This window comes from Triticum aestivum, chromosome 3A (genome assembly GCF_018294505.1).
Source record: "Triticum aestivum cultivar Chinese Spring chromosome 3A, IWGSC CS RefSeq v2.1, whole genome shotgun sequence".
NCBI classification, from domain to species: Eukaryota; Viridiplantae; Streptophyta; class Magnoliopsida; order Poales; family Poaceae; genus Triticum; species Triticum aestivum.
The window spans coordinates 186,208,075-186,216,396 of record NC_057800.1 but is presented as its reverse complement, the minus strand read 5'-3'; positions in this window follow the sequence as shown (position 1 = coordinate 186,216,396).

Below are 8,322 nucleotides of genomic sequence, written 5' to 3'. Positions count from 1 at the left end.
AAGTACCCAGCAGTTTCTGTTGGTATGATTAGCTGGTTTATCGGGGCAGCCATGAATCTGGCAGGGTCGATCCAATATCCTGTCTAGGTTGGATGGTTCGTCTCGATTTGCCTTGAACGGCTTCTTCCGCTGACCGGGCTTGGGGTTGCTGAATCTGGTGTTGACCGCCGTGTCGCCTGATCTTTCATTGTCATTGCGACTGTTGTTTTTGCTTCCTCGTGGCTTGCCGTTGCCGTCTCGGATTTCAGAGGTGCCCTGGTTGCTGGCGCTATTGCTTCTACGAGCCAGCCAGCTATCTTCTCCCGCGCAAAAGCGGGTCATCAGAGCAGTGAGGGCTGTCATGGATTTAGGTCCTTCTTGGCCGAGGTGGCGTGCAAGCCATTCGTCCCGGACGCCATGTTTGAAAGCCGCAAGGGCTTCCGCGTCCAGACAGTCGACCATTTGGTTCTTTTTGACTAAGAACTGAGTGCAGAGTTCCCTGGCTGATTCTCCGGGCTGTTGAACAATTTGACTTAGGTCATCGGCATCCGGTGGCCGGACATATGTTCCTCGGAAGTTATCGAGGAAGGCCTCTTCCAAGTCCTCCCAGCTGCCTATGAAATTTTCAGGCAGGCTGTTTAACCAGTACCGAGCTGGCCCTTTTAGTTTTAGTGGGAGGTATTTAATGGCGTGGAGGTCGTCCCCACAGGCCATATGGATGTGGAGGATGAAATCTTCTATCCATACCGCGGGATCGGTTGCCCCGTCGTATGATTCGATATTGACGGGTTTGAATCCTTCGGGGAATTCATGATCCATTACTTCATTAGTGAAGCAAAGCGGGTGTGCGGCGCCTCTATGCTGGGCCACACTGCGACGTAACTCCGAAGGAGTCCCTTTGCGGTTTTTTGCTCGGGCGTGGCGAGGTTTGACACGTCCGAATAGGTAGCCGTCATCGCTTGTCGAAGCATGCTTTCGCGGTCCGTAGATCAGTCTTGTGTGTCCTGCTCTATTGTCCAAGTCTCTCTGCAAGTCGTCTGGGTAATCGGGACCTGTGTTGTTCCTGCCATTACGGTTAGGTGGGGTGGTCTGGTGTTCGGCTTGAGTTGCCTCTTTATCCGGACAGAGTTGCCGGCGACCTGCCGCATTGTGTGACGATGGTATGGGCTCCAATGCCCCTTCGTCGAACTGGTATAGCAATATGTGCTTTGGGTAGCCTTTGGCTAGGCTACTAAGGTCATATTCTTCGGCGACCAGGAATTCGGTCCATCTGTCGTTGAGTAGGTCTTGATCAGCTTGAAGCTGCTGCTGCTTCTTTTTCAGGCTCCTTGCCATAGCTATCAGCCTGTGCTTGAAGCGCTCCTGTTCGAGGGGCTCTTCGGGTATGAGGAAGTCTTCGTCGCTGAGGCTTACCTCATCTTCGGAGAGCGGAAGGTAGTTATCGTCCTCTGAACCGTCGCTGGGCAGGGCCTGTTCGTCGGGGCTGGCTTGCCCGTTTTCTTGTTCCTCCAGCTCGGATGTTGCTCCCACAGGGTCTTCATTGCTTTCGGCGCCGTCCGAGTACTATTTTCTCCAGTGCCATTGTTACTGCGACGTGACTTGGGGCGGCGTTTGGGGCACCGGAGCTTAGACTTTGACTCAGGAGTTTTAACTGGATCTCCCTTGTCTTTGTCGCGAGGCTTTTTAAGTGTATCGATCATGTACACGTCATGTGAAGGGGTGGTCGTCTCGCGCCTGATGACTAGCGGGTCTTGGCCTTGCTCCTTATCGGCATCGTCGTCTATACCGTCAATGTCTACGGAACCAGGAGCGGGCATGTTGGCTAAGTCCTCGACAGTGGCTATGAAGTGGGTGGCGGGTGGGAAACAAAATTCTCCATCGTCAGCCCCTAGTTCGAACCGAACATAGTTCGGCTGCGAGTCTCCCATGAATGACAGGTTCTTTAAAGAGTTTAGCACATCGCCCAAAGGTGAGTGCTGAAAAACGTCTGCGACACTGAATCCGAAGATCGATAACCGATCTAACTCGGTGTCCGCAAGTGTACATGGCCCGGAACTTATAGCCGGAGACGATTCCGGAGTTCCATTAGAGCAAATATTGCAGGGTGTCGAGTTTGCGTGCGGCTCTAGCGCCGCAGACTCTATGGCCTCGAATGGCACGATATGCTCTGGTTCTAAGGCCATTGCAGCAACAGGAGCCATCTCCTAAATCTGGTCCGATGACAGATTTAAGTCGTGTTCATCGGGGCGAGGAGGGGCGATCGCTGCGGTCTCAAATCCATTGAAGATCAAGTCTCCACAGATATCCGCAACATAGTTCAAGCTTCCAAATCTGACCTGGTGGCCAGGGGCATAGCTATCGATCTGCTCCAAATGACCAAGCGAGTTGGCCCGTAGTACGAAGCCGCCGAATACGAAACTCTGCCCAGGGAGGAAGGTTTCTCCTTGGACAACATCACTATAGACGATTGAAGGGGGCATCGAACCTTTCATCAACGGTGCAGTGAAACTCTGAATAAAAGCACCAATGTCGGTGTCAAAACCGGTGGATCTCGGGTAGGGGGTCCTGAACTGTGCGTCTAGGATCGATGGTAACAAGAGACGGGGGACACGAAGTTTACCCAGGTTCGGGCCCTCTCTATGGAGGTAATACCCTACGTCCTGCTTGATTGATCTTGATGAATATGAGTGTTACAAGAGTTGATCTACCACGAGATCGTAATGGCTAAACCCTAGAAGCCTAGCCTGTATGACTATGGTAATGAGTATATCCTTTTCGGACTAACCCCTCCGGTTTATATAGACACCATGGGGATCTAGGGTTTACATAGAGTCGGTTACATAAGAAGTAATCTTCATAGTCGGTCGCCAAGATTGCCCTCCACGCCAAGGAGAATCCAATCCGGACACAGGTACAGTCTTCGGTCTTCATGTCTTCACAGCCCATCAGTCCGGCCCATGGATAACAGGCCGGACGCCCGACGACCCCTTAGTCCAGGACTCCCTCAGGGGGCGCCGCCCCCACCCCTTGTCCAATACGGACTGGGCAAGGGTGGCGCGTGCCACCTCCCTGGCCGGCCCTCTCTTCTCCACTAAGGCCCATGTATGTCACATTAACTTCCCAGGGGGTTCCGGTAACCCCCGGTACTCCCAAACTCATCTGATACGACCTGAACCATTCTGGTATCCGAATGTAACCTTCCAATATATGAATCTTATCCTATCTACCATTTCGAGACTCCTCGTCATGTCTGTGATCTCATCCGGGACTCCGAACAAACTTCGGTTCATCAAATCACATAACTCATAATATAAATCGTTATTGAATGTTAAGTGTGCGGACCCTATGGGTTCGAGAACTATGTAGACATGACCGAGACACATCTCTGGTCAATAACCAATAGCGGAACCTGGATTCTCATATTGGTTCCTACATATTCTACGAAGATATTTTATCGGTCAAACCGCATGACAACATACGTTGTTCCCTTTGTCATCGGTATGTTACTTGCCTGAGATTCGATCGTCGGTATCATCGTACCTAGTTCAATATCGTCACTGGCAAGTCTCTTTACTCTTTCTATAATGCATCATCCCATGACTAACTCATTAGTCACATTGTTTGCAAGGCTCATAGTGATGTGCATTACCGAGAGGGCCCAGAGATACCTCTCCGATACAAAGAGTGGCAAATCCTAATCTCGATCTATGCCAACTCAACAAACACCATTGGAGACACCTGTAGAGCATCTTTATAATCACCCAGTTACGTTGTGACATTTTATAGCACACAAGGTGTTCCTCTGGTATTCAGGAGTTGCATAATATCATAGTCTGAGGAACATGTATAAGTCATGCAGAAAGCAATAGTAGAAAAAGTAAACGATCATTATGGTAAGGTAATGGATGGGTCTTGTCCATCACATCATTCCCTAATGATGTGATCACGTTCATCAAATGACAACACATGTCTATGGCTAGGAAACTTAACCATCTTTGATTAATGAGCTAGTCAAGTAGAGGCATACTAGGGACACTCTGTTTGTATATGTATCCACACATGTACTAAATTTCCAGTTAATACAATTCTAGCATAAATAATAAAAATTTATCATGATATAAGGAAATATAAATAACAACTTTATTATTGCCTCTAGGGCATATTTCCTTCATACACATGCTACGAGATGCACAGGCGGATCATTGACATGAGGAAGTGCCTCGTTACCCAAATCGACGAGCCCGGATTGAGCCACAAGCAGAGTAAGAGTCACAAGAAGTAGATGATGATCAGATGATTGTTTATGCTAGTTAATAATGCATGTAATATATAGTTTACTTTATTGGTGTGTGGAAATGTCATGTGTGTAGTAGCCACCTATGTAATTATGCATGTAATAGCTTACTTTGGTGTGTGCAAATTGTAGTAGCCACCTATGAAAGTGGATGTTTACTTTGGTTATGCAACCATGTCCTTATAAGTGTGTGTGTCTATATATATATATATATATGTGTGTGTGTGTGTGTGTGTGTGTGTATGTGTGTGTTGTTCTCTATGCAATCCCATCGCACAACACACACGTCTTATTAGCAGAAAACGTCTGTGTTATTATCGGTCTTTGCACACATTTCTGATTACAGACCTGTTTTCCGCATATCACACACATCTTGTTATATTGAACCGTTTATGTTCTCTTCTCTCGACACAAACAGTTCATCCGAGTGAACCGCATGCCGTATATCGCACACACCTTGATCTGGCTGACCATTTCTTTTGTGTTGCCTAATCACAAACAGTTCATCCGAGTGAACCGTATGATGTATATCGCACACGCCTTCATCTGGCTGCCCGTTTCTTTTGTTCTGCCTCATCGCAAATAGTTCATTGAACTGAACCATATGCCCTGCATCGCACACGCAACTAAAATCCGAACCATATTTGATGCATTCTCCATCGCAAATGTTATGCACCTTTGTTACAGTTCTTTTACACCACCGTTTGCGATTATTACATCGCACATAGTTTCGTTGAAGGGTCTCTAATCGTAGTGTCGTGTTAGCAGCATCCTGCAGTAGTGGATCTTGAGCATGATTATCTTTTGTGAGTAGTTACTTTTGTTCTTGAGGTCATGGGAGAAATCATGCTGCAAGTAATCATGTGAATTTGATATGTGTTCGATATTTTGATAGTATGTATGTTGTGATTCCTTTAGTGGTGTCATGTGAACGTCGACTACATGACACTTCAACATATTTGGGACTAAGGGAATGCATTGTGGAGTAGCAATTAGGTGATGGGTTGCGAGAGTGGCAGAAGCTTAAACCCAGTTTATGCGCTATTCCGTAAGGGACCGATTGGATCCAAAAGTTTAATGATATGGTTAGAATTTATTCTTAATACTTTTCTCGTAGTTGCAGATGCTTGCGGGAGGGTTAATCATAAGTAGAAGGTTTGTTCAAGTAAGAACAACACCTAAGCACCGGTCCACCCACATATCAAATTATCAAAATACCGAACACAAATTAAACCAACATGATGAAAGTGACTAGATGAAAATCCCGTGTACCCTCAAGAATGCTTTGCTTATCATAAGAAATTGTTTTGGCCTGTCCTTTGCCTCAAAAGGATTGGGCCACCTTGCTGCACTTTTTCTACTATTATCGTTACTTGCTCGTTACAAATTATCTTGCTATCAAACTACTCTGCTACTTACAATTTTAGCACTTGTAGACATTACCTCGCTGAAAACCACTTGTCATTTCCTTCTGCTCCTCGTTGGGTTCGACACTCTTACTTATCTAAAAGAGCTACAATTGATCCCCTATACTTGTGGGCATCATTGGTCAAGCAAACTCGGTGTGACCAATCGCTCATTTCAGTGAGACCGAAATGTTACAAAAGGGAAACAGAGGGTTTGCAGGGCCATCTCGGTGAGACCGAGATCTGTATCGGTGTGACCAAGGTGTTAGGGTTTCTCGTAGTGGCTAGGTCAAATGAAGTCGATGGCACCGAATAGAACAGTTTGGTGGGGTCGAGTTTGACTTTGAGTTTTGGACATATTTGGAAATGAGAAAGTGGTTGAGGGCTTTGGAGCAATATCACTAAGCACTTTGAGCAAGTCGACCATTAATCAACACCCCATCCCCTTTTAATAGTATTGGCTTTCCTATGGACTCAATGTGATCTTGGATCACTAAAATAGAAATGGAGAGTCTTGAGCTTTTGCCAACATATGTCCTTAGCATTTTGAGGGGTCCACATCTCTAGTCCATACCATGCCATCTAGTGAACTTCTTGAAATATTTAAATTGAATGGATATTAGTTCAATGAGCTATATGTTGTTATGAATTACCAAAACCACCCTAGAATTAGTTGCACTTTCAGCAACATCTTCTCAATATTTTTTTTGTTTCTCTTTAAAAAAAGCATATAAATGGAATATGCATATCTATTCTATCAATATAGTAAGTCAAATAATGCTATTTTGGAGACACATAATTGAACATCTTTTCCAACCCACAGTTTATAAAATTAGACTCAAAAATGAAAGTCAAATTGAACCATAACAAATCTGGTAAAATGATTCAAAGTAGACATAACGAATGGTCCAAATGATTGGAAGAAACATAACAGGAAGATCAAACATGCAATATATGGTTCACCTAACACACGGAAATCATCAAACATAAAGCATAAACATGAAGATCAAACATAGAGCATCACTCCTGACTCCCATCACCATTCCCATTCCCACTTCCATTGTCATCCACTCACTACATCCTACTATCTTCAATGCTATAATTTGCGCCTTAATCCTCTCAAGATATTGTGACTTGGACCCGTCAATTCTTAGCTTCTGTTCTTTGATTGTCGCCTTGCACTCCTCCATTGCCTTGGCCTCGGACCATCTCATTTCCTTCTCTTGTTTATTCATTTCCTCCAACTTATTTGTGCTTGTTATGATCTCTTTCATGGTATTCTTGAACACAACTATGTCGACTCCATTATTATTTTTATCTTTCTCACATCTCGTTTTGGGTGGCCTCTTCGCAGTGATGCTTGGAGTCGTGTTGGGATTAGGATTTGGGACTTCATCAATATCATCATTGGTATCGTCATTGTTGTGCACTTGAGCAGCCCATGATGATTTACCCTTCTTCTTTGGTTGGATTTGCGTCATAGTTCATGTCCTCCACTTCTCATTATTGGGGAGCAAAGCACAACAATGGATCAACACAGAAGACTTGCCTTTCGTCTCCCTCTTCTTGTAGAACTCGTTTGTGTAGCTGTGCTATCAAGTTCAAAATTTCACATTGACAATTTGATTGGAAACAATTCATATATATATATATTTTTAGGAAAATATACTCACCAACATGTCCTCTGTGACTCCACTAGATTTGGCACGGTCCACTTGAGCCATATAACCAACCCAACGGTTGTAACATTCCTGAACTTTTATCCATCGATGTGCAAGGGTCTTAGTCGAGCAATCGATGGAAACAAACACATTACGATGATAGTGATATGCAACATAGTTCCACTATGTCTTCACTTTGATCGGTCCCTTGTATCGGATCAATGCTCACACCCTCCCATGGCATGCCCAATGCATCATCCTCGTCCGTGGAGAAGTTGCTATCCCCTACTCCATCTCTTTGTTTTGGAAGCCTAAAAACAACTTGATCATCCTCACCCTCAGACGAAGTGGACCAAGAAATGTCTCTATTTATGTCAACATATGATTGCTGGCTACATAATCCCAAATATGAAACTAATGTGCCTTGCATATTTCCATGTAAAATAATGGTTGTGTTTTCTAAAAATTAAACAAATGAAAAAAATGCATCCCTTGTGTTTTGTTGTACACCTCCTTGGTGTTGTACATGTTGAAGTCCTCATCGGCATCAGAGAAGGGGGGCACGTCCGAAGGCATTTGTGTGACGGACGTTGATGGAGTTGTCGTGAAGGACGGTGGTGGGGTTGCGGGCGCGGCCGTCGTCGCCTTCTTTGATGCTCATGGCTTCATTGCCTGCTCGAGGGGGCATCAACGAATGATGACACCATCCTCCCCCATGGTGCCGTTACGGACGGACCACTTCCCTACCGGATCGCTTAGGCTAGGACGACGACGAAGGACAAGGGTGGAGGAGGCGGGCCCGCGGGCGTCACGAGGGGAGCGGCGGGCCGTAGGGGATTGCGCTTGTGAAGACCTACAGGGGGACGGGATTGACGGTACAGTCAGCAACGGCACACCGGCTTGCGGCAGTAGATGACCGGACATGCTGCTTGCCAACCAGACCGCCTAGGCAAGGACGAAGGCCAAGGGTGGGGAAGGCTGG